The following is a 26,827-nucleotide window of genomic DNA, read 5'->3' as shown; positions in this document are numbered from 1 at the left end:
TACCAGAGCAGCGGAGGGGACGGGCCTTTAATTCATACACACATACACACACGCAAGATTTCGCTAATTAGCCAAAGCCGAGACTTCGCTTGGGCAAATATTTAAAAAAGCGGCCGCAAATATTTATAGCTTCTTCCGTACAGGCCCATGCGACACGTCTCGCGCCGTTGCCGGCGCGATGCACATTTTTAGAAGGATGCGCAGCCTAGCTCCCGCATCTCCTAAACACTGCCGGCCACGCTGGAGCACTACATAGGCCTGCGGGGCAGCGCAATTATTCACGCGCACACTTCAGTGGCAGAACCCCGCAGACGTTCCAACGAGCGTCGCGAGGGCGTCGGCCACCATCGCTAATTGTTCGCTCTCCGCCCACGCTCTCCGTTTCTTCCCTCCCTCTGTGTGCAGAAAGAGCAGTGGCCGGCGGAGATGTACGCAGTCGCGGGTTGAGTTCGCCGGGGCAAGTTCGACGGCGTAACCCAACCCCGCGCGCACACAAACGCCCCACCGTTTTTTTTTTATCACTCTTGCCTGCGTCGAAAAGGACCCCGCCCTTCAGCGTGAGCACGCACGCGAGCCGGCCATTACTCGTCCGGAAATGCGGCAAACACTGTGTACGGGCAGCATCCGATGGCGGCGAATACTGCGGAGGAGGAACATTCATCATTTTCCGCACAAATGTTCAAGAAGTTCGGAATTCGCGTAGGGCCGGCGCTGTCGTAGGTCACGGATACATAGTTTCCATTTCGAAGCCTCAGTACGCAGCATTGTTATTGCTGCGTAGACCGTGATCGACTAAATTGGAAGCGACGTAATCTCACACGGTCTTTCATTATTGACAGCAGATGTCACTTAATTGGCACTGAGCACGGAGAGAAGTGGGAGTAGAAAAGGTGCGCAATTACTGCGGCTCGCAACAGGAAATTCTGCGCATTGAGGTACGCCGAGAAGGTAGCTACTGCGGCCGTTGGTACTACTGAAACGTCGAACGAAGCTAAATGAAAATCCAGACGGTTTAGGTACGCAAACTATAGCGGAGACCAGTGCAAAAAGTACACAGACCAAGCAAGGACCATAGCATCTTTTGATGCTGTGCAATCATAACGACTCCTGGTGCGCCCCTAGTATACACAACATGCAACTATGCACACGACGGTTGAGCCCCATACTCTAATTACCGTCATAACAATACAGCAATTAATAAGCCTACCGGCGTAATTACTGCATTCAGCCAAGACCTCAAGAGAATCGAGTGAACTTTACGTGAATCGAGCATTTTTCAAGTGGCTCAAGCGTTAATCAACGTAGGTTAACGTGAATGAAGTGAAGTTCAAGTGAATTGAAACTCATAGAGCTTCGCAGAGCATATGTTTTCATTTACCATCTCATGGGTTCCACTCAAGTGCGTTTAGAAAAGATATTGAGAGGCGACTCGCCTTCGCTACGCAAGGTAGTTGGTCACGAAACTCCCCTATACCACTACGGCGAGAGCATGGCCTCCGAGATAGCGGGTGCACGTCCACAATCTAGAAGGCCAGTATTTTTCTTATCTTTCTTTTTTTGATCGAGGTCTTGCTTTGTTTGCTGAAAATTGGTGACTCGGACAGTGTGATTTTCTTAAACATATGCATTAAAATAAGCAATTATAAAAAAACTACACACTCACTGGGACTGGCGCTTACTCGGCCAAGGAAGTTTTTGAACATTTTGCCTATGTTGCGTTTTCCATGTGCTACATAAATCGAAAGCGCAACAGAGCTCTGCTTGTAAACACACATGCTTATTTTATCTAGATTAGAGGAACACGGCTTCGTCTCATTTAATCAAGAGATCATTCTTCGTAAAAAATTTCGTTGCATCACCGTGCAGACGTAGTTCATCTAAGGAGTCAAGTAACGAACGTTGTGATTTGCGAAGCTGCCACCATACCCGAGTGCCCTTGCTAAGCTACGCAATGTAAAGCACGACACTATTTCGGTCGTGTAATATTGTCCACGTAACATGTATTTGTCAAAGCTACATGTCGAAAACATAAACAGAACGTGGTTGCAAGCTCGGAGTTAAGGCTTGGCTATACACCCTAGAGATGAGCTTGTGTTGACGCTGCACATGGTCGTTACCTTGCGAAAGATTCGTCATTCCCGATTTGAAGTGTTACCAAACCTATGTGTGCTATAGGCGGCAGCAGAGTGAAGTTGACTTTTATAAACTGCAACCACAAAAAAGTCAAGCTTTTCTTTTTTTGTAACGCGGCCACGTACCACGGCGTAGGTTGTCTGCTTGTAAATAGCGCGGTCAGCACTGGCTGAATTTCCGCTGTGGGACTTCACTTTGTGAGTTGGTGAGTTTATAAGCCTTGCGCAATGCCGGATGTCTAAGTAAACATTCTGTGCCTGAATAAATACTCTCGGTATCTCTTCCATGAGGTAGGGAACCACGCTGCCACAACAAAGCAAACACTGCTGCGTCAAACCCAACTGGATCCACCCCAGCATCGACGTCTTTAAGATACACGCGAAAATCAGTTTTCGCACGTGTTTGCGTCAGCCACATTGTATATTGGAATAAGTATGATGGTAGTTGAATTATTGCGGTTTGTTGCGAAATCAACCATTGCCTCGAACCGGCACAACATTGAGCCGAGAGCAGCGTGCGCGCACGGATGCCCTCGGTGCCTTGATGTCCCCGCGTAGAGTGCCTCGATGCGCTCGTTCGCCTCCGGGCGCGCGCATCGAGGCACTCTACCCCGCGTCGACTACGACGTCCCTCTATGAAACCACAGGCGGAGTTTCGCGACCAGAAAAAGCATTGTAGGACTCAGGTAGTACACTGAGCGCAAGCCCACTCAAGAGGCATGTTGTAAAAACAAATTGAAGCCTCGTGTTCTGTCCTGACACCCGCCAAATCGATCTGCAGGGTAGAAATGCCCGTACACTATGGGAGAGCTGTCTCTAAGAAGTGATCGACGATAGCCGTTGCCCGCCAGTGCATTGCAAATGCTACTTATACTAACCTTCTTGACTTGACATCACCGACCACCCCGCCGCGGTGGTCTATTGGCTAAGGTACTCGGCTGCTGATCCGCAGGTCGCGAGATCGAATCCCGGCTGCGGCGGCTGCATTTACGATGGAGGCGGAAATGTTGTAGGCCCCTGTGCTCAGATTTGGAAGCACGTTAAAGAACCCCAGGTGGTCCAAATTTCCGGAGCCCTCCAATACGTCATCTCTCAATCATATAGTGGTTTTGGGACGTTAAACTCCACATAACAATAAATCAATTGACATCACCGAGCAAAAAGTATGGCGCCTGCTGTAAACCATTTATAATATAACCACGTGTGTTTTTCATGCACTCACGTTTTCTCAAGAACTATTTATCAAAAGCATGCAATAAAAAACGGTAATCAACTCACCAACAGAGCGCTTCTTCTTCTAGGGGCACCCTTTGGCCAACTGCAACAGGCAACAACACCGCATCACGCTATCTGTTTGTTTCTATTCAGAGAACATAAGGCATTCACAGATTGCAGTGGCAATTAAAGCGCGCGCGGACTTGAAGGATTGCACTTTCGTGTTGCCAGCACAATTACAGTGAAAATTGACGTGTGCTAAGGATCAACATAACGGCGACTGGATCGACGGCACTCCGTATTGCAAACTCACCAAGCTTCCTACCTCGCTGGACTTGTGACGAAGGAAACCCTTGGAGAAACCGTGAGCCCTGTTAGAAACGGGCCCGCTTGCACGCGCGCCACTGTGGAAACGCTGGTCTTCGTTACGGAAAGATCAGAACATCGGGTAGTGGGTCGTTCAAGTGCCGACCACGGACATTGCGCACGTGTTTCTTAACGCGAAAGCCCTAAATGGCTACCATCCATCAGCAAAAAGCCCGGTGTTGTACAAAAAAAAAATAAATTGGTAGATCCCCCGTACGGTGAGAATCGATGATATGCGAAGCACGAATGAGAAAGGTTGACATGCCACTTAAAAATCAGCACAACGTTACCAGGCGGTGGCAAATTATGCCGTACATGACTTTCATAACATGATTATCATGTTTGGACGCGACATTTACCTTCGTCATCTATTCACGTCCCCTGATACCAAATTTGATATATGTGAAGCTAGCAAAACGGCGGCGAGCGCATCATGTTCAAGAGACCTATATGCTCCGATGTAGCTTTGACGCGCGCGCATGCTAGGCGCCGCTACGCTACGCTAGCAGAACACGGGCACGCCAGGCGCGATCGGCGCAAAATGTGACATGCTGCATTTCACGCCAACGACGTTACCCAGACAGCACTGCGCCTGCCTCCCTTCGCGATGGAGGGACGCCGGGCGCGCTCAAACGCACATGCGTCAAAGGAACGCAGCGCGACACGCGCCTATATGGCTGGCAGATCGGGGCCTGGCTTGGCATCGCCGGCGTGACGCGACGAAACGAACACTGGCGCGCACGCGCACCGGGTCACGTCGAAGTGTATTCGCGCCTTGAGTGTGGCATGTAGTCATGTTCTCACATGACACGCACATCACGATTATCACGTTTGCACCAGTCACATACCTTCGTCATCCATTCACGTTTCGTAATACCAAACTTGGTATATGTGAAGCTAGCGAAACGGCCGCGAGCGCATCATGAGCGTGAATGTAGTCGTGGTTTTACATGACACGCATCTCATGATCATCATGTTTGCATCAGTCACATACCTTCGTCATCCATTCACGTCTTGTAATACCAAATTTGGCATAATTGAAGCTAGCGAAACGCCCGCCAGCGCATCACGAGTGTAGCATGTAGTCATGTTGTTACATGACACTCATGTCATTATTTTCATTTTAGGGTGTGTCGCTTGCGTTCGCCATGCAGTCATGTCATACCATACGAGTTTTGAAACATGTCATGTAAACGAAACCACCACAAAAGCAGCAAGACCATGATATGGTATTCATGACACTCATGACATACATGTCACGATTTTATTGTTATGACTAGTAACTTATTCTCGCCATACAGTCATGCTATGCCATACCAACTTTAGTGTTGATACCAATATCGAAACGGCCAGGAGAGCTAAAAGTCGTAGGCGGCTAGATAGATAGATAGATAGATACGCTCAAAGTCGCCGAAGTTCGCTAAAAAATGCTTCGCATTTAAAAATTACACCATCTTTCGCGAAAGAGAACCATGTGTAGGCGAAAAGCGAAGAGTTCTAACGCTTGCGCTGGCGGCGGCGTTGACGCTGGCACTCATGGCAGCGTTGCGCAGGAGAGAAACCATGGGTAAGGCGCAAAGCACGCAGTGATGAACCGGTGTTCCCTACTGGAACACACCAATCACTGCTAATGGGCAATGAGAGACACCAGACTTCAATTGGACACTGAGACACGCAGCCCGCATTTAGTTTATTTATTCATTTTATTTATTCAAACGTCAGGGCCAAAGGCATAAGAGAGGGGAGTGGTTACAAAAGCGACACAGAGGCAAAATATAAAAAATAATATAGAACATTTCAGTAAAAAATACATGTATTTATACACATTTAGCTGAATTAAAGCAAGATAAAATGATGACAGGCAATTGATAAACAATGATGAGAAATGCACAATGGCCACAATGTATATGCGATAAAAATCAAGTCCTAGAATCACTATTGTTGCGCAGAGTAAAAAGAAAAACAAAAAAATAGTACAGTCAGTTTATAAAAAGTATTAGATAAAGCTGGTTTAAGCAAGTGACTGTCATGAATTGATACGACGGCTTCGCGAAGGCGGTTCCATTCAGTGGATGATTCGTTTACAAATGACTGAAAGAATGTTTTACAGCGAAATCTGTTATGAGATCAAAACTCAGGTCACGCGCGGCGCCGTAGTTGTCTGCCACAGCACGTGTCCGAAGCCACATTGCACAAAATGAAAAAAAAAAAAAAACTAGTACCAATGACACAGTGGGGCTGGAGGGGCTCCGTTGCGTGCAAGCCCATTACTTTACGACTGAGCCAGGCCTGTTTTTTAGATGGTATTTAACACAAATGCGGCTTACGATACACATAGCGTACAACATACATAAAGTCAAGTCGACAAACGTACAGTGGACATTACAAAGTAAATCTCATACAGCACCATGTCTAAAGGGGTATCTGAGTAGCACACTCCTTGAACTCAGCATACCGTTCCCGCTGAAATTGTAGTTAGTCATAAATTTCTCTTAGCCACACAGTAATTTGCACAAAGTGGCATCGCGAAGACACCATTGGTTCCGCATGCATGTCCAACATGCGAGTTTTCCATAAACTATGCATACCCATGAGCATGTCAACTGGCATGTCATTGCATTCGGGTGGTACCAGATAAGGGACGCTACGATAATTTAAATCCAGACGTTTTTTTTAAAGTCCTCTGCGGCATAGAGTTTCCTAAAATTAACAATAGGGGACTCTGGCTCTGCGATCGTTTAGCGACCATAAGAATGATGGGTGGCACACGGATTCGCCTAGTCTTCGTATACTTGCGGGTGGCGAATCATACGTGTGGCTTCGTTTATTGCTGTGTTCCGGTTTTCTTTAGAATAAAAGAACGAATTTCGTGACCAGTCTTGAAAAGGTATGCCTAAACAAATAAGATGGTGAAGCACAACCGCTGAAAAGTTGCTAATTTTTGTTTCGTGAAAAAACAGCTTCAAGGCACACGAACACACACAGAGTTCAGAAGTACGAAGATAAGACAAATACGTGTACTACCCATCATTCCCATGCTCGCTGAGGTGCCGTGCGTTGCAGCTCCCATAGACACTAGCGCCACAGTTCCCTCTAGTGTATATTTAGAAAACTCCATGCTCTGCAGGACGTCCCAGAAAGGGATGGCATCCTTACAACTAATAAAGCAATGTTCTATTGTATCTGGAACTTCACATAGGCGGCATTTCATTGAGGATACAAATATGCCTCAAGTTTTTACAGGTATTGTTTCTGTATTCACTTTGTACAAAAATGTCGTGGTTATTGGTGGAATAGGCATTTTCGTTACACGTAACGGCACGTCATGACCAGAAAATCCAAAATATAGTAAGCGGTACAGTGGGGCCAGAAATAGCGCATCCAGCAGAGCATAATATATGTCTTTTCTTGAGCTAGAAAACAAGTATTCCTTGGAAAATCTAGCTGTCAGAAAAAGCACTGATTCGTATACTTCACGCCTGAAACCTTGCAGATAGGGAGGCGATGCAAAATTAGTAGGTACCACTAAATTTGGTAAAACATCTACGAAATTCACTTGCAAGAATGTTCGAAGCAGTGGATGAGGACAGTCAATAAAATAGGAAAAGCGCCACACTATGCATGTCTAATGATGAGGTGTACCAACCGAAGACCGCCTGTGCAGACAGGTCTAAAAACATTGTCTCGCCTCATCGGTTCGTAGGGTGATGACCAAATAAAAGTTGCAAATATACGGTGAAATTACTGTATGTAAATCCTCGAACAACAAATTATTTGCAATACGTAGAATATTTTGCTACCAGAAGCAGGTTGCATGCTTTACCTCTGGCAAAGATAGAGAGGTTCTGAGGAATAAACGTCTGGACATGGCGATTTAGAGTGGGTACACGTTCTTCCCAATAATGTTCACTTGATCGATATGCATCAAATGCAACGCGTAGGTATTTTGGCGGAACACAAGAGCATTATATACCATGAAAATGGGTTGGTTTATTTGTACATGGGCCAAACCACAGTCCCAAGCTTTTAGCAAAGTTCATTCGTGTCCCTGAAATTTTCACCAAATCTCCGACTGTTAACACCACTATTGTTATACTACAACGGTCTGTACAAAAGAGCGCTAGGTGATAAGCATACGCCAGTATCCTCTCCTCACTCCCATAAGCACTGAAACCGCGGACGTTACCATATAGAATTACACTTAAGCACAGTGGCTCCAAGTAAAGAGCAAAAAGTAGTGGCGACAACGGACGTCCCTGTTTCACAGACGAGTTAAGAAACGCGGGTTTTGAAAGATAGCTATTAACAATTAAACAATGCTTGGGACTTAGCAAACTTGCCTTAGACAGGCTTGATATCGGGTAAGAAATTGCGTTATTATGACTTATAAAGTGTTTTAGAACAGCGAAAGAACAACCAGTCGTCGCAAAATGCGAATAGCGTAACAAGTGGGTCGTCCAATGCTCCAACCCATTGCAAAAGCTTGTACTTGTTCCCCTATTAACTGTGGCGCATACCCACTTCAGAGCCATAGTTCCTCATCGTCGTCAGCGACTGCATGGAAAATTGGCGCAAAATTCGTTGCGAATGTTTAACGGATACGACGCTTCTTAAAAGAATGACGAAAAATATCATAGCAAATGCCAGCGTACTAGCCGAACAATTTTATTATTAATGTTTCAGTGGGTATCAAGCAAGTGTGCTTGCAGCAGTTACCCAATGAGTGTTTAGAAAAGGCTATGGAAAGCCGCTATTCTAGCTTTTGCTGTGACTGTGCTGTGCGTTCCTCGCAGGCCTGGCGTTTTTTTTTGTATGACACGTTTGAAGGCCAACTTTGTAAGGACGGTCCATTCGAGTCAATATGTAAGCGGCTGAGAAATGAGTTCATTTCGGAGAGTTGAACGATGGAAACTTTGGGTAAATGTGAGAAAGAACGAGACGCCTGATTTTACGATGAGAAGGTAGTGGCACGAGTGACATAAGTGACCTTCAAGCTTTTTTAAAAATAAATTTAGTTGATAGATTGCGCTTCTCATGTCCACTCTTTTTCGTGTATCCTCCCTAACTGTACTTCGCAGTAATTGTAGCGCAGTTTTCAACCCTATACTCGTCTTGGCATCACTGTTTGTTATCAGTAACATTGTGCCTAAAAATGAAAACGAGTCTTTAAATTTACACTAGATGCCATCGAAATTCGGTGCAGCATATGTCAAGCCTCAATATTTAGGTAGCCGTTCTTCATACATGAAATACTAGCGACGATTCCATCTGCCGCTGCGTTACAGCCACATGGTCATTCGGACTGAACAAGAGGACACTTTCTTTTTCTGGCCTCGCTTCGTCAAAACCGCGTCACCTCAACGCTGCACAGGCGCTACGTAACCGTTAACGAAGAATTGCTCGCGTTTTTTTTTGTTATTTAACGGACACGCATCTCATTAGCAGACCTTCCATCACGCTAATCTCCACACGTATCGAATCGCGTATTTGAAACGGCGGCCGCTTCGACGTAAGGGAGAGGAGCCACGAACGGCGATTGACAACGCGATGCCGGGGGCAGACAGCTAGCTCCAACGCAGTTCGTTGCCCGGGGCACCGCGCCATTTGGCAGCGGCTGCATCGCGGCCTACGCGCTCTTGGACTGTGCATGCACGCCGCGCACTCTAATTACCGCGTTGCGATTCTGTCGGAAGGGGAGGTCGAGTGCCCTCTATCGCCGCCCTCCCGAATGCGGATGGAAAAGAGAGCCTCGACCTTTCGTCGGCGTGTCGTGCAGCCAGACGCGTTGGTGGTGGCGATCAGCTGCTGCCGCTACGTGTGTGTGTGTGTATGCGTGTGTGTGTGGTGTGGTGTGCAGCAGGAAGTTGTTGGCTCCGGCTGCGAGAGATGCATGCTCCGCCGATAGGGGGAAATTGCTCTCGCCCGCCCATCGGCTCTTCGGCCCGGACGTCGCCTCGGCAACATACACTAACCCCCGTATTCACAAACGCTCCTCGACTCGACTTTCTTCCTTCACTTGACAGAGCTGAGCACTGCGCCAAGGCTCAGCTGAAAATGACGCTGCGCTGCTCAAGAATCACAACAGGTTATGGCTGATATGCAGTGACTTGCCGTGCCCAGAGACGGCGCTCCAATCTGTTTTGTCTAGAGAAGGTGAAGCATTGAGTGAAGGGACGTTCTAGAATACGGGGGTAAGCCACGTTCCCACCGCGGTGGTCTAATGGCTAAGGTACTCGGCTGCTGACCCGCAGGTCGCGGGATCGAATCCCGGCTGCGGCGGCTGCATTTCCGATGGAGGCGGAAATGTATGCTCGTGTGCTCAGATTTGGGTGTACGTTAAAGAACCCCAGATGGTCGAAATCTCCGGAGCCCTCCACTACATCGTCTCTTATAATCATATGGTGGTTTTGGGACGTTAAACCCCACATAACTAACCAACTACACTGAGCCACGTTCCCGCCGGAAACTATCTATCTATCTATCTATCTATCTATCTATCTATCTATCTATCTATCTATCTATCTATCTATCTATCTATCTATCTATCTATCTATCTATCTATCTATCTATGTATGTATGTATGTATGTATGTATGTATGTATGTATGTATGTATGTATGTATGTATGTATGTATGTATGTATGTATTGTGATGAGCGAGACAGAGAACAAGAGACAACACCCGATCCTGGGCCAGCTGTTCTTATTCTGACTTAGTTCTTCCTCTACCTTCCCTTAGCTGCCCACGCGCCCGAGCCCCAGCGTCTTCCTTCGTCTTGACACTCGGCCATGACTGCGCGCGCGCGGAGCTGGCGGCAAAGTTTCTGCTGGGTGGGCTTGGCTGCATCGTGGTGGTCGTTCCGAGCCACAATGCAACATGGAGTGACGGTCTGGGGGAAGCGTCTCTGGTGGACGACACTGGCTGCCTCGAGCCGGTCGGTCAACGCCACGGTGCGCCTCTGCTTGAAGATCTGTCAGTGTATACTCAGGTGGGCGGAAATGGCTTGTCGCTGCGGTTGAACTCGTCCATGGTACAACGTTTCCTGACAACTCGTGGAATACCACTCAGGCGGACGGCCCTGACTGTTCCGGCAAGATTGCCGAGTGACCTGGAAATGCTGGTGTTTGTCCCACCACCGTTGGTGGACTGAACTGCAGTGGGACGCTCTGTGAGGCAGCCGTGTAGACGTTTGTGCTATTTCTCGAAATGAGTTGCGACGCAGCTCATGGTTGGGCATCAATACCACAGCAGAACTCTCTGAAGTTGTCCAGCTGGCGGCTTCTGGCGAACTGTCGCGTGCAGACTTGGTATGCTGGGAGGGAACAGCACGATGGCTGGTCCTCGACAAGTTCTCAATGGCAGTGGCCTCAGCATGGCTAGATGTCTGGATTTTCTTAAAGGAAACATCCCTTGGGAGTCAAGTGTCTGCGCGGCTGAGCGTATGTTCGTCTTCGAAAATGAATGTATGAGTCGTCTGCAAACAAGGCTCTGTCAGGTTACGGCTGATCTTGTTCGCATCCTCAGAAAGGCCTGCTTTGTGAAGCGGTAAGGGTGCATTTTGTTTGCGACGATCATGGTCTGGTGGGGTTCAGTAGTGTCTGGTGCGATAGATGTGAGCGCCTCCATGTCCTCGAACGACAACGAGCGAGAGGACAGTGTCCCCTGAGGAAGGTCTGGTGGTGGTATCCCCGGGTGTAATACCGATGCAGAGTTCACGACCTGTAGAGGTGGACTGTGGTCACTTTGGTCAGGGTAAGCAGCAGGAAACTCCTCGATATACTTCATTTCTCGAGAGGCGTCTTTTTGCAAGGCGGAAATGCTCTCATGTTCAGTTACTGAATCATGTAAAGCGTGCAGACCCGCTTTCGTCTGGTCAAGAATGAGCATGGTGAAATCCACAGTCACGTGCGTTTGATGACGCGGTAGAATGTCCAGTAAGATGGAGGCTGGCGCCTCATCGTCTACCGAATGGTCTGACGACTCCAGATGGCGTTAGTTGGGGCCTGCCGCAGAGAGTTTTTCAAAACTTGCCGTGAGAGACCTACCGCACACAGGTGCACCATCCGGCCGCTGCTCCATGACAGCAGAAATGCCTGTGCAAGGCAGAGTTACACGATCGTGATTGTTCCCTACATCTTGGTCACCGAGAGATGACAGGATGGTAGGGGCTCGAATTGCATCCTCTAGGTCGGGCTTTCCCCGAGTTCCGTCTTGAGAGAAGGCCGAGTTGCATGAACAGGTGGCCCAGGGAATCGGACCGAAAGCAGCTATGAGCTTGAAGCTCCACTCCGCCCATGACTGCTGCTTCCAACCTTCATACCGGTGCCACTGCCGCTGCACCTTCCCGAAGACGGTCTACAGCCTTGGTCCATTTCTGATTTTCTGTCCAGGCCTTGCGCATTGCTATCGCGTTGACGGTTGCCACCCAGCTGTCGGCGTCGTTCCGGACCCCGTGGAATTCCGGTAGTTCGCAGACGGCTGGTGATTGTGAGGTGGCAGGTGGCAACGCAGAGACCACCGACGCGAAGCAGTCGAGCTGGTGTGAGAGCTCGATCACAGAAGACTGAAGCTCCCTGCGTTGCTACGGTGTGCTTGCCTCAAGGTTGTATGAGGCAGCTACATCCAACACGGCGTTAATGTCGCGCAATGCTGGCAACATTGTAGGAGCTCGCTCGGCGATGAACGCTGTCAGTTCGTTAGTCTCGGCGCGGAGCAGTGCGATGGTACGCCGCCGCTCCACGGCACTGTCGCACGAGGCTTCTGAACAGCTTTGGTTCGCGTCCGTGAAGTACGTGGTCCTAGTAGTACTCACGGTGGTGACACGCACGCCCAAGAAAGCATGAACAGCATTTCTTGGCAGCTCATGTGTTGGAAGAGTTCCGGACAGGGGACGCAGGCCGTGGGAAGCTTGAACAGCATTCCCAAAGGACAGGAGCCTGTGCCTATGACGGCCGCGAAGTGGTAGCATACTGTCCATTGGTTGATGCCCTAGTACCACAGAGGAGGCATGGACACCGTCCACTGATGGTCCGATGGGCAGCTGAAGCGGCGGCCGGGTTGTTGACTCCATCGCCAAAGAAGCGTGAACGGCGTTCCTAGATAGAGAAGCCCGCACTGCCGACGAACCACGAAGACACGTACCGGTGGCTTCCCGTAGAGGGTTCACTTGTCGGCTTGCGCTGACGGCCGCCGAGGAGGCCTTGACGCCGTCCCCAAACGGTGGTGGCAGTGCCGGCAGATGAACAGCTGCCGAGGAGGCCTTGACGCCGTCCTCAAGCGGCGCTTATCGCGGCTGTCCTGGATGACGAAGCCGGGACGTAAGACTTATTCTTCGTCGACTGCGCCATTGTGATGAGCGAGACAGAGAACAAGAGACAACAACCGATCCTGGGCCAGCTGTTCTTATTCTGACTTCGTTCTTCCTCTACCTTCCCTTAGCTGCTCACGCGCCCGAGCCCCAGCGTCTTCCTTCGTCTTGACAGTATGTATGTATGTATGTATGTATGTATGTATGTATGTATGTATGTATGTATGTATGTATGTATGTATGTATGTATGTATGTATGTATGTATGTATGTATGTATGTATGTATGTATGTATGTATGTATGTATGTATGTATGTATGTATGTATGTATGTATGTATGTATGTATGTATGTATGTATGTAATTATAACCCGTCTGTTGTATGTATGTAATTATAACACTGGCGCAGCTGCGCACAGTGTCGACACTAGTCGGCAACTGGACCTGAAGCCGCGCGTCCTCACGATTTCCCTTATGTCACCTATAGAGTTTCCTAATACACACTAGAGGGAACTCTGGCGCCAGTGTCTAAGGAAGCTGCCATAGAGTTTCTCAAAATTAACTAGAGGGAACTGTGGCGCTGCGATCGTTCAGCGACCTTGGGAATGATGGGTAGTACATACATTTGCCTAGTCTTTGTACTTGCGGGTGGCGAATCGTACTTGCGGCTTCGTTTATTGCTGGTTACCATTTTGTTTTGAAGGAAAGAGCAAACCCTTTTGAACTTGGTGACTCGATTCAAAATGACAAGCTTGAAAGAATAAGGTTGTGAAGCGGAAACGCTGAAAATTTGCAAATTTATTTTTTTTTGTGAAAAACAGCTCTAAGCCACACGAACACACACGGAGCTAGAAGCAGGCCAGAAGTACGACAACTAGACAAACGTGTGTACTACTCATTATTCCCATGCTTGCTGAAACGCCGTGCGTTGCAGCTCCCAGAGACACAAGCACCAGAGTTCACTCTAGTGTATTATAGGAAACTCTATGGGAGCTGCAACGCACGGCGCTTCAGCGAGCATGGGAATGATGGGTAGTGCACAAATTCGTCTAATCTTCGTACTTCTGGCCAACTTGTGGCTCCGTGCGTGTTCGTGTGGCGTGGAGCTGTTTTCTCCCGAAACAAAAATTAGAAAATGTTGAGAGATTGCACTTCACCACCTTATTTTTTTAGACTTTCCTTTCCAGATCAGGTCACGAAAGTTAAAAGGGTAGGATCTTTCTTTCAAAACAAAGACGAAACGCAGCAATAAACAAAGCCGCAAGTACGATTCGCCGCCCGCAAGTACGAAGACTAGGCAAATCTGTCTGCTACCCATTATTCTCATGGTCGCTGAACGATCGTAGCGCCAGAGTCCCCTCTAGTTAAATTTAGGAAACTCTATGACGTCTCCCAGCATGAGATTATAATAAGTAATCTCCCGGAAAACGCGCACTGGACCCCGGGCCTCTCAAGATGTTCACGTTCATTTTTTCACCCCATGACTCGGAGGAGGAGGGAGGGGGGAATGACGAGTGCGCATTTCGGAGCGGACTTTCCGGAAGAATTCTATCGATGGTCCTCGCAAGCCCACCGCGCAAACACCAGGACAGGGTGGCAGCTTCTCTTGTCTGCGGCCACTACATCGGCGATGATGATGATGAAAAACATTTATTGTAAAAGAGAGAGGTACGGGGCCAAAGCATGACCCTGCTACATGGTCGGCGTCCTTAGTCCGGGACACCGCAAGACGAGGCCCCTACTCGCGCCCGTCTCACCAGAGCCCGTTGAGACTCTAGTGATGAGCTGTCGAGGAGGGCAGTCTCCCATGCCTCTCGGGAAGGGGTAGGGGAAGGGGGTAGGTGGGGATTTTTCGGACATGCCCATACCATGTGGAAGATATCACACGTCTCCCCACAGTGTGGGCACCGCCCATCTGTGTTCGCATCGAAATGCTTTAGGATTGCAGGACAGAGTAGAGTACCTGTCTGCAGGCGCCTTAGAGTTCGCTCTTCCGCCTTACTCAACCCCTTTGCAGGAGCCGGGTAAAGGCGGTGAGTGTCACGATAATAGGTGAGAATTTCTTTGAACCGCAGCAGCGGTGTATTGGCCTCCGAGTCATAAGAGCCAAGGTGAGGAGCCCGGTGGGTAAGCGCTCGGGCGGCCGCGTCAGCGGCCTCATTACCTCGTAGGCCCTGATGGCCAGGCGCCCATACGATGCGTTTCGGGGCTGGATCAGCGAGAGCCCGTTTTAGAATTTGGCTGGCTAGGGGGGATATCTCTCCTACCAAGTAATGAGTACATGCTTTCCTGGAGTCCGTGATGATAACTTTCGAGTTGGGGTCCGCAGCAGCAAGCGCTATCGCGACTTCCTCAGCGCGCTCTGGATTTTGTGCTCGGAACGAGAGCCCATTGACATGCTTTTCCCGGTGAACTACAGAGGCCGTGTAAAATCCCGTGGGCGAAGGCCCTGCTATATCTACGTAGAATACACCAGGTCGGGAGCCGTGTTGCCTCTCAAGCGTCCGAGCCCGCGCCTGTCTTCTGCTTTCGTGCGTGTGCTTATCCATGTTACTGGGGAGTGGAGCGACCGAGAGCATATGCCGCCACAGTTCCGGAATACGCTCCGCCTCCTCTGCAGTGCAAGTGTGCTGTATATGTAAGCGGTTTAGCAGGCGGCGCCCGGGAGCCGTCTGCACGAGCCGCGTATATTGATTCATAAGGTGGGCCTCCCGCAACTCCTGGTAGGAGTTGAGCACACCTAACGCCCTCAGTTTGGCGTTGGAAGTGGCCACCGGGAGATCCAGAGCTCGTTTAGTAGCCTTGCGAATGATGGCATCTATTCTTTCGTCTTCTTGCTTGTTAGTGCGAAGGTATGGGACGGCGTAGAGGATTCGGCTAGTCACGAAGGCATGCGCGAGCCGAAGCGCGTCTCTGCCCCGCAGACCACCCCGCTTGTTGGAAACGCGGTGGATCATGCGCCCTACCTGTTCGCCTATTCTCTTGAGTTTCGCTATAGTGGAGTCCGGTCTGAGTCTGTGGTGAATGAACAGGCCCAGAATTCGGAGCTCCTCCACCTCTCTAATGGGAACCCCAGACAGGGAGATGTGTATGGCTGACTTATCTCTTGGATTCGCTCTAACGTGCAGAAGCTCTGATTTGTTTGGAGCACATTGGAGTCCACAATCGTTGGCATACGCCTCGACTATGGATGCGGCCTGCTGAAGGCGTTCCTGCATTTCACCAAGGCTCCCTTCAGTGGTCCAGATTGTAATATCGTCGGCATATACTGCGTGTTGTGTGCCTTCCACCCTGGCCAATTCGCTTGGAAGGCGCATCATAGCAATGTTGAAAAGGAGTGGTGATAACACTGCTCCCTGTGGGGTACCCCGTGTTCCCATACATCGGCGAGACACCGTGCGCGTTCTTAGGTTTATGGCATGGGGGCAGCGGAGGGCCTTTTGTTGGCTCCGTTCATGCAACCCGGCTGTAGCGCCTGAGCTTGGCCGGGCCTGACATTCCGTCAGCCTCCGTAGCTCCTGGGCTCATTATCGCGTCCTTCACGGATAACCTCTGCGGCATCCAGGGAAGAAGAAGCGTTGACTGCGAGGCATAGCGCGGAGGACACCGGGTTGAAGGCGTCGAAAATCAATCTGTACATCAGGTCTTCGGGTGCCAGAAACGGGAACGATGGGGGCGGCCAGAGGCTTTTCAGCGCAACGCTCGACGAAACACCGTGCATCGGCCAATAGAGACGGCACCCTTTGTCTGAGCGTTGGAACTTCTATTCGCCCATAATTCGCTATTCATCGGACAGGTCACCTGTTTCCCTCTCTAAACTTGGAGCTTGCACATTTTTGTTTTCTCTAATTTGCTTTCCGCTGGTGTGAACTGCGGGAGCAGTCGTCGAAGCTGACACACACCGACTGACAGGGAAATATGTCAGTGGCAATCGATTAAGCGCCACTGATTGGAGGAGCCGGGTCCCACGAAAAGGGAAAGCGGGACAACTATCAGGTCGCACGGTGCTGAGATAGAGATGGTAAGTAGCCGGGATGGAAAAAAAAGGAAAATATCATGATGCGTTGAGGTGGCGATGAGAGTGGGTGCGATGAGGCAGGGACGGAAGAGGACTAAGATGGAAATGAGTGAGAGAGAAGAGGATGGCGACGACGCCGAACACGATGAAGACCCGGCCGAATAGAACAGCAAGCCCAAGAACAAACCGTGAGCCTCCACTCGGACAACAAGCTCCGAGGTCCCCGGCAACATGGACATTTTGTGAGACGAACTTCGTGTACCTTATTTAGACGAGCTTTGAGGGTATAGAGGCGCCGCGTTGAGACATTGCGCAATTTTATTAACTAATACCTTAATCGTGCGTGTCCTTATGTGTTTCCTTTGTATTGTCGCATCATTGCATTGTCGCAGTTATAGATGCAAAGCAGCTCTTTGACTAGCCTGTCTAACGTTGTCTGTCCACGTATCCGTGCCAACACGCCGCACCGCGCTCCTCTCGGCGCAGTCGCTCAAACGATGCCAAGTAGGTCAAGCCGCCGCTGCGCGTTGACGTCACTCTTTCCCTCACCCGCAGCAGCTGTTGGCTCCTCTGCCAGCTCGCAAAACACTTCTCCCTCACTTCAACCTCTCCACTGCCCGCAACGATAGACCGCACGTCAAGTGGAAACACTACACAGATTTAGTTGCGCGTCCGCAGCAGCCCTATAGGGACGCGACCTGCCATTGCAAATGAATAGCAGGCTGCGTCCGTACGGCTGCTGCAGACGCATGACTAAATCAATCTACTCTTTCAACTCGTTTATCTGCGATGAAACTTGCACGAAACCCAACCCGCCTCCCGCGTCTTCGCGTTTCAAACAAACGTTTACTTGAGTAGACGCTACACCGAGTTTCGCTTCAAATCGTTCTTCCAGCATCTACGTAGACGCCCGTTTCAACGGTGTCAACGCTGTGCGCACCGCCGCTGCTTCATCCCAGCGGGCTTCCCTCCGGAGTGATGGTCCATAACTTCTTTGCATATGTATCCTGTGTCGCACGTCAGGGGTGTTCTATTCATCTGTTATAGTTTTGCGCAGCAGAATTGTTGTACGCGACAGCACGTGTGTACGCCAAATTTTGAGCTGACAAGCTCAATGCGTTGATGGGGCGTTCACGATCACGTCTGCCGAAATTTGCAACGCTTCGCACCACGAAGATGGGTCAAATTTCAAGACGCTGCTCCCCCTTCATTTCGCGGGAGCACGCCTAGAGAATGAAGGCATGGTGTGCACGTATAAATTGTCCAACGTACACGGCAGCGCAATGGCGTTGGTCCTCTACGTAGACGAGTGTGCACGTGATGACGCGTGATGAATGGCACGTGATGACGAAAATTATTTAACACGACATGCGTAGCTTATGGGATTTGTTGCTTGAAGAGAATAAGAAAACTGGAGAAAAATAACGAGACGCAATAAGGGAATGTGCGCATCGTTTTTCCATTTTCTTCGCCGTAAATTACAACGAGATCCGGGGATAATGTGCCGGCGTTTCGCATACGTTCGTGTGCGCGCGGTCAGAGCATCGAGCAGACGAAAGCCGTGGAGGCGAAAGTTACGCTTCTACGCGTTCGCGCAGTCTTTGTGCTCATCCAACGCCTCCTCTACAAAGATGCCTGCGACTTGAGCCGAAGAGCTGGTAACTGGCCCTCTGCTGCTCTTTCCTCCTCTGCTCCCCCAAACGGATGGATGGATGGATGGATGGATGGATGTGGCTGTACCCTTTAGATCGGGCGGCGGCTAACGCCACCTAGCCGTAATATTTAGTGAACTAACCATTACATTTATCTTTTTTTCCTTTAAATAATGAAGCTGAGGATTCGTACTTCGCAGTGAAGGGTTAAAATTCGTACTTCGCAGTGAAGGGATTCGTACTTCGCAGTGGAGGGGGAAATTAGCCACCAATCAGATAACCTCCTTCTAGTTAAGTCTACCCGCTTGAAGTCTATTTTGCCCTCGCTGTCCCTAAACCCCATTGCTTTGAAAAACTCTGCGCCATCATCCTGAACTATAGGGTGAAGCCCTTTACAGAACATTATCAAGTGTTCGGCAGTTTCTTCTTCCTCGCCACACGCACTGCATACTGTGTTTACCCCTTCGTATTTGGTTCGATATGTCTTGGTTCGCAATACTCCTGTCCTGGCCTCAAACAGTAGAGAACTACCCCGAGTGTTGTCATAGATCCTTTCCTTGGCAATTTCCTGCTTAAAAGTTCGATAGATCTCTAGTGCGGACTTCTTAATCATGCCCATTCTCCACATGTCAGTCTCCGTTTCTTTCACTTTCTTCTTAACCGAAAGTTCTTTTTGGTTTGGCCCCCTGCTGTTTTCTAAGTATTTACCAGTCAACTTCCTGGTTCACTTCCTCCATTTTGTATCGACATTCTTCATGTACAAGTAGCTGAAAACCTTCCTAGCCCAACACTCCTCCCCGATTTCTCTCAATCGCTTCTCAAATTTTATCTTGCTGCTAGCTTCCATGCCCTCAAATGATGTCCATCCCGTATCACCTTGTACTCCCTGATTTAGTGTATTCCCGTGAGATCCTAAAGCAAGCCTACCTATTCCACGTTGCTTAATTTGTAATCTTGCTTGAACTTCTGATGTCATGCACATGACGGCATTGCCGCACGTCAGCCCAGGAACCATGACCCCTTTCCATATTCCTCTCACAACATCAAACCTATTGTAATTCCACAGTGCCCTATTTTTCATGACTGCTGCATTCCTAGTACCTTTAGTCGTCACGTATATTTCGTGTTCCCTCAGATACTCAGTCCCATTGCTTATCCATACGCCCAGATATTTGTATTTATCTGTTATCTCTAGCGTGACCTCCTGTATTCTAAGCTCACTACCTTCGTTGTCATTGAAAATCGTGACTGCTGATTTTTCCTTACTGAATCTAAAATCTAACCGATCTCCCTCATTACCGCAGATGTCCATCAATCTCTGCAAATCTTCCTTGTTGTTGGCCATTAGCATTATATCATCTGCGTACTTTAATGCTGGTAGTGCCTGATCAATGAGTTTTCCTTGTTTGACTAAAGAGAGGTTGAAGCCCAGTCCACTTCCCTCTAATTTGGCCTCTAATCCTGATTGATTGATATGTGGGGTTTAACATCCCAAAACCACTATATGATTATGAGAGACGCCGTAGTGGAGGGCTCTGGAAATTTAGACCACCTGGGGTTCTTTAACGTGCACCCAAATCTGAGCACACGAGCCTCAACATTTCCGCCTCCATCGGAAATGCAGCCGCCGCAGCCGGGATTTGAACCCGCGACCTGCGGGTCAGCAGCCGAGTACCTTAGCCACTAGACCACCGTGGCGGGGCGGCCTCTAATCCTTGTAGGTACATCATGAATAATAAGGGTGACAGGGGACACCCCTGCCTAAGACCCCGTTTTACCTCTGCAGGCTTGGATACCTGTTTTTCCCACTCTATATCTACCTTACTACCTTTATAGATATCCTTTAAAAGATTAGTGACTACATGTTCCACGCCTAGTGTGTCCAGTATTCCCCACAATTCTTCTTGAACCACGCTATCGTACGCTCCCTTGATATCCAAAAATGCTAGCCACAGGGGCCTGTGTTCCTTTTCTGCTATTTCGATGCACTGCGTCAGTGAGAACAGATTATCTTCCAACCTCCTGTGTTTCCGAAACCCATTCTGCAGTTCCCCCAGCACCCCCTCATCCTCTATCCGTGCCTGCAGTCTTTCCTTTATAATCTGTGTCGGCTGCGAGCGCTCGCTGCGTGTCGGCTGCGAGCGCTCGCTGCGGCGGCCGCTTTAAACCTTGCCTCCTTTGAGATTAAAGCAATGTCTGCTGCAGTCTCGAAGGCAATACGGTAGTGTCCACGGACGAAGGAAAGGTGGTCGTCTCTCTACGATGGCGTCACTTCCGAATTCAGTGGAATAAGTAGTGTAGCCTGCGAGCGCTCCTTGCGGTGAAGCACTGAACTACGAGGAACTTCCCGTCCTCATGGGAAAGCATGCGATGTTGCAGGCATCTTTCTAGAGGAGACGTTGGCTCATCTATTCTACCGCGTATAAGCCAGCGTTTCCAAACCATCCCGCCGAAACAGGCAGCAACCACCAAATAACGCTGTGCAACAAAACAGCGCTCGCGTGCTCGGGGGTCGGGCTTGTTCGGGGACGTCATGGGCCCGCGACCTCTTGGTCGGATGCCGGCGAGCGTAGGGAAGAGATTTGGGTTGCCAAGGCTACGCGGGGGAGCGGCAAGGGTTTCGAGCTCGCGCCTTCTCATCCTCATTTCGCGCCGCTTCAAAAAAAAAAAAAAAAACCACTGTTTTCCCAGCTCGTAATGAACAGATTGAAAAAAAAAATTTGAGGACTAATGCTCCTTATCGGACACAAAACAACTTCCACGGTCTAACTAAAATTTGTTACGGGGCCTGGCGAGTGGCTCTTCAAATGAAGTGCTTCGATAATTAAGAAAAGGGCGTAGCGCCTCTTACTACCGGGCTCCGGCATGAATTCCTGGGAGTAGAACGCGGTTCAGACGCATAGCTAAGAGGGAACCGAGAAAAAGGGTTCAATGGTATTCATCTGAATAATTGCTGGGATTTACCGCCCGAGGACCACGATGTGATTATGAAACACGCTGTGGTGGAAGTCTCCAGAAATTTCGACCCTGTTGGGTTCTTAAACGTGCACCTACATCAAAGCATACGGGTCTGCGGCACTTCACCTCTATCTAAATGTGTACACCGCAGCCGAGATTCGATCCCGCGACCCATCAGCAGCAGGTGAGCAGTCGAACGCTATATATATATACTACCACGACGGTTTTAACGACGGGATTAAATTCTTGCATCTATACTTATGAGCACAGCAGCTAAGTTTTCACACTGCTAAACTTCATTTCATATGTAACGTAACCAGCAGGAAAATAATATAATGAAATGAAAGCAGGCTGAAGCAAGCTCGAAACAGCGCGTTCGATTCCCAGCCACACTGGGCGCCTTTCGATGGTGTTAAGTTCGAGCTAACACCCACGCAATTAGACTGATGTGCACGTCTAAGAATCGCAGGTGGCCGAAATTTAATCCGTAGACCACCTCCGCACTCCCCTTCTTTTAGTACAGCGTGCCACATAACGGCATGCTGTACGGTGTGTACAGAACTTAAAGCCCCGGTAATTATTATTACCGATTCTTGCCGCGCATCTTTCAGACAGCCGCGCGTGAGGCGACTGTGTTATATGCCTCTTCGCGAGGCGCCAAACAGCTTTGCTTCCATGCATACCTTAAGCCTCTCCTGCAATCGTCCCTTCCCCGCCCCACAAACACACGCTTATATTCAATTTAAAGAAAACTGAAAGTGAGGGGCCACAGAGTTCACCCCGAGGCAACCGGACGCTCTGCTGCGCAAGAATTCGGCCTATCGTGCTCGCCCGCCATGTAGCGTGCACAGAGGTATCTGAATGCCGGGCTAATATAAAAAAAAAAAGAAACGGAAAGTGAACGCACGTCGCGACTTCGTTTGGAATCACGCCATGCGTAACGGACTGCCCTCCGGATGACGAGGGTGCACGCAACCCTGGATTCCGGCCGCGTGTGTATATCTTCCATCTCCCCCCTCATTCGCGCACGAGAAGCCACTCGAACCCCGTGTTTCATTTCCTGTCCCCTCCGTGCGTGCAGGGTGCAGCCACGCGAAACTTGTTGCTGCAGCGCCCTATCGCACTTTTCTTTCTTACTTCCTTTTTCTGTTTTTGAGCCGACTAGGCGGGCTGTTTCGCCGACTCGCTAATAAAGGCGTCGAAAGACGATAACCACAGGCGTCGCCTATTTGCCTGCCTGCGCAGTGCGGCCTTCGTTCGGCTTCTTTTATATTAATTTTTTTCTGCGATTCCTGCGAAGGCGACGCAGCGTAAGCCAATTTCCTACGGCACCGATAAGCTCCGTCGCTCGACGGAGAATGGCACACAGTGACGTGCTTTCGACGAAGCAGGCTGCAGTAGCGGCTTCTTCGGATAACAATAGGAATAAGGCGATTGCTGTACTGCGCCGTTGTTTTGTGCGCCAACCGGCACAGATGTACGCACGGGACCCCGGTGCACAGGACTGGCCTGATTTGGAGGAAACACTGAATGAGGACCCCCGTTAAGCTGGAGAACAGTTCATGTTTAAGGCAACGCTCCTTCATTCGGATTTAACGGAACCGGAAAATATGTGCAAGTTAACTAGGGTTTCGAATCACCGAAAGTATCGAGAGAACAATAAGCTAATACCTATTACATCACTACGTTTTCATTTTCTTGGTGAATATTAAGTCATTTGCACCAGAAGCGGTGTAAAAGCGACCACTGATGACTTAGTTTCCAATAACCAACTAACCCGAAACGTGCTTACCCGAAACGTCATTACCAGCGTTACCAGAGGTACCAGACACTTCGCGCTGATGACGATGGCGATGGAGAATGCGCTGCCTTGGTTCGAGTTCTTCGTCAACGCCGCTTTCGCCCCTTTGCGTCGCACATTCGCGACGCTTCGCACGTGCTGCAGATCGTCCAGATCAACCGGGTTGCAGAAAGGTAGGACCGAATTGATGACACTTTGATGCCCCTCAACAATGCAAATGCTGGCCGGGATCACAGAACGCGTCCGAATTATTCCATTTTCCGAATTTGCGGGTGTCCAATGAATGAGATTCTACAATATTAAGAATACCATAATCTCACTTATAAACAGACGTCGTTCAAGGCAATTGCACTTAAGGAGAACAAATTTTCCGCTTGCACTGATTTGAATGCGGAGGCGCGACTTTTTTTTTTTCATTTACTAGGCTGTGGTGTTTCTACTAAGCCATGTTACACGGAGATCTCTCAATAACAACAACAACAACAACAACAACAACAACAACAACAACAACAACAACAACAACAACAACAACAACAATAATAATAATAATAATAAATAAATAAAAGTCTGCGCAATGATGTGTATACCACATTGTTTTAACAGTTCGTTGTGCGTATCTGCGCTTTTGATTTCCTTTCTACCGCGGTGATCAGTAAGATTACTAGCATTGGCTTCAATGTTGATATTTAGGCTTGAGAGAGAAAAGGACCGTGTTTGAAATGACGGGCACTCATCAACACACAATGCAGCAAGCAACGTGATGCAAGAAAACGAAAATCGGAAATAAAAAATTTCGGCAGAACCCTCGTACGTGGGAGTCGACGTTATGCGAAGCCTGCGGAGGGAAGGTGACCGTGTTGCAATTTTTTATTAAGATACACGTCATGAAATGGCGCTAAGTATATGTACAAATGTTGCACGCACAGACATATGTACAATGAGTTGCCGATGTTTATATAACCAGTTGTTTGCACTTGCGCAACGATGTCAACTGGAACATGTGTATTAGCAACACCCAAAGCTGATATGAAGCGCTGATGCTCGCGAAGATGATCACCCTGGACACTGCTACATAAATCAACTTCAGCGCACGGCACCTAACCACCATTGGCGTTAACCCAACGTGACGGCTGTACCAAAGGAGTGCATATGTCATTTTTATAAAATTGGGTAAGCAGCACTGCAACGACTATTGACGTTTCAGGAAGATTAGCGTCTATTTAAAAAGTAGTTCCGAGACTTGGCGTAGCTCTGTGGTACAATTCTTGATTGCCACGCAGAAGCTTGGGTTCAATTCCTGCTGGGACCCTGAAATTTATTATTTGCATTCATCGGGAAGTCAACGCTGCCCATGTCAGGTTTCCTTAACACTGACATATATTCTATGCCATCATTGGGTCGAGGCTACCGATGTCGGGTATTTCTTGAAGCTTACGCGTTAAAATTGCCCATGTGTGCTCTCGTCGTTCCTAGGTAGATACTAATAAGTGTGAATCACCTGTGGCACATACCCGCATACCAGCGGCACATACCCAGCCGTGGGTATGTGCCGCTGTTTGACGGACGTGTTTGACGATGTACGCAACTGGATGGTGAGATTATTCATGTCTTGACCATGTTCGTCGAACCATCTTAACCTCCCATGCTACTTTTGGTTCACGCCAGGTTAAGGGGGTGACCACGAGAGCATCCAAACGTTAGCGGATAGATAGATAGATAGATAGATAGATAGATAGATAGATAGATAGATAGATAAGCATTAAAAAGAAGTGCGGCATAGGATAAAATGGTAAGGGAAATATTAAAAACATTAATTTTTTCAGAACTTCAGTCAAGTACAACACAGTTTTCTTCTTTCGAAATAAATCAATACTTACTCTCAATTTTATTCAACTTTTTACGACCAAGGAAATTATTTTTCTGAATAGAATTACTCTAATTAGGGAAGCAAAACTGCGAGTTGGCCTAGTTGGAACTTATCCATCTTGAAATTTTTGGAAAAGCACACAGGGACACACAAGAGAACACAATCGGGCGCTAAACTGGTTTATTTTTCAAAAAACATTCCCTTCATACCGCTCGGTTCTGCATTTTCTGGTCACCAAAAAACAAATTCATTGCGTCACAAATAACGATAACAAGTTCATTGAATATTAGCATTGAGCGAAATTTCTTTCGCTAGTAAGGCCTAACTTCGACCATAGCCTACCCTTCGGTACACCGAAGGGTAGCTAACACGCTTATCTTTCTGCTTGTCTGTGAGACAGGCCTCTATCAGTTCTCTTGACGTCCTGTTTCGACTTCTATGTACCAATGTAGTTTACTAAAAGAAGGAGAACATGCGCACTCATTGCAATGCATTGCCGAATGGGAGTTAGGGCGACCTTTCAGACTTGACATATGCTCCCCTAGCCTCGTAGTAATGCACCTGCCAGTCAGCCCTATATACACACAACCACATGACAAAAGTATGCAATACACCACATTGTGTGCACGTTCAACAAACTTGAGCTTGTGTTTTACGCTGCATTCCTTATGTACGCTGGTCACTCTATCACATTTCTGGTTGACCAACGCGCACACTCCTCCCATTTCGTTTTTGGCCGCTAACACTCCCTTTAGATCAATCTTTCTGGCCAGCATTATTGTTCTGTGCGAAAGCCTATGTACATAAAGGATTGCTACCACCTTAGAACTAGAACCAGTCATCCCACCCGGCACATTTCCATGTTTGAGCTTCTTTGAATACCTACAGCCAACATCACAGAGAACAGATACTTTGCGTCCTGGAGCCTGTTCATGAAACGATGTATGGACAGTGTGGAAACAAGATTTTAGCGATGCAGAACGAAAACCATTTGTGATGATTCCATTCTTGACCAGCTAAGAATGATTTGAAGCGAAATTCACGAGCAGCTTTCCGGCCCTAGGCGAAAAAGCCAACACACATTATCTGCCAAAACTCTAGCGTCAGAACCAAATACTGTAGCTTATTTTCAACCGGTACTTCTGATGTAAATGTTAATACCTTCCCTAGAGAATTAACATCATTTATTACCGTTACTCTAAGTCCTCTTTGCACACATCGCACCACAAAACCAAGTAGTCATTAATATTTCTGAAGACTTTGTAGACTACACCTTGTAGGCAAAATGCCAAGACTCTATCTATGCTGCCCATGAATATGTTGCCCAGACGGGGATACCTTTGAACTGATGCATACTCCGATCGCCTGGATGAACGTTTCATGCCCGAACCCCACGTGAGTGTTCTCTAAATAAAAGCGCAGAAGCTCAAGGAAAGACTCGACGGGCATACCACACGTGTTGCGAAACGTCACTTCATCGTTATTTTCTGTTATGCATTCTTGGACACAGTGCA

General features: G+C 48.6%; 1 protein-coding gene across 3 annotated transcripts in view; it reads right to left on the bottom strand.

Moving 5' to 3' along the window:
- The window catches only part of LOC119172558 (LHFPL tetraspan subfamily member 2a protein), a 161,243-nt gene that overhangs the window by 98,760 nt on the left and 35,656 nt on the right, over nt 1-26,827 (bottom strand). Inside the window, exon 2 of one of the 3 annotated variants that reach the window (XM_037423715.2) lies at nt 3,411-3,450. The exons of the other annotated variants lie outside the window; for them this stretch is intronic. The gene's annotated coding sequence lies outside the window, so the exon portion shown is untranslated. The remainder of the gene's footprint in view (nt 1-3,410; nt 3,451-26,827) is intronic. 3 annotated transcript variants of the gene reach the window in all.

This window comes from Rhipicephalus microplus, chromosome 4, assembly GCF_043290135.1.
Source record: "Rhipicephalus microplus isolate Deutch F79 chromosome 4, USDA_Rmic, whole genome shotgun sequence".
NCBI classification, from domain to species: domain Eukaryota; kingdom Metazoa; phylum Arthropoda; class Arachnida; order Ixodida; family Ixodidae; genus Rhipicephalus; species Rhipicephalus microplus.
This window is presented reverse-complemented; position numbering and strand designations above follow the sequence as displayed.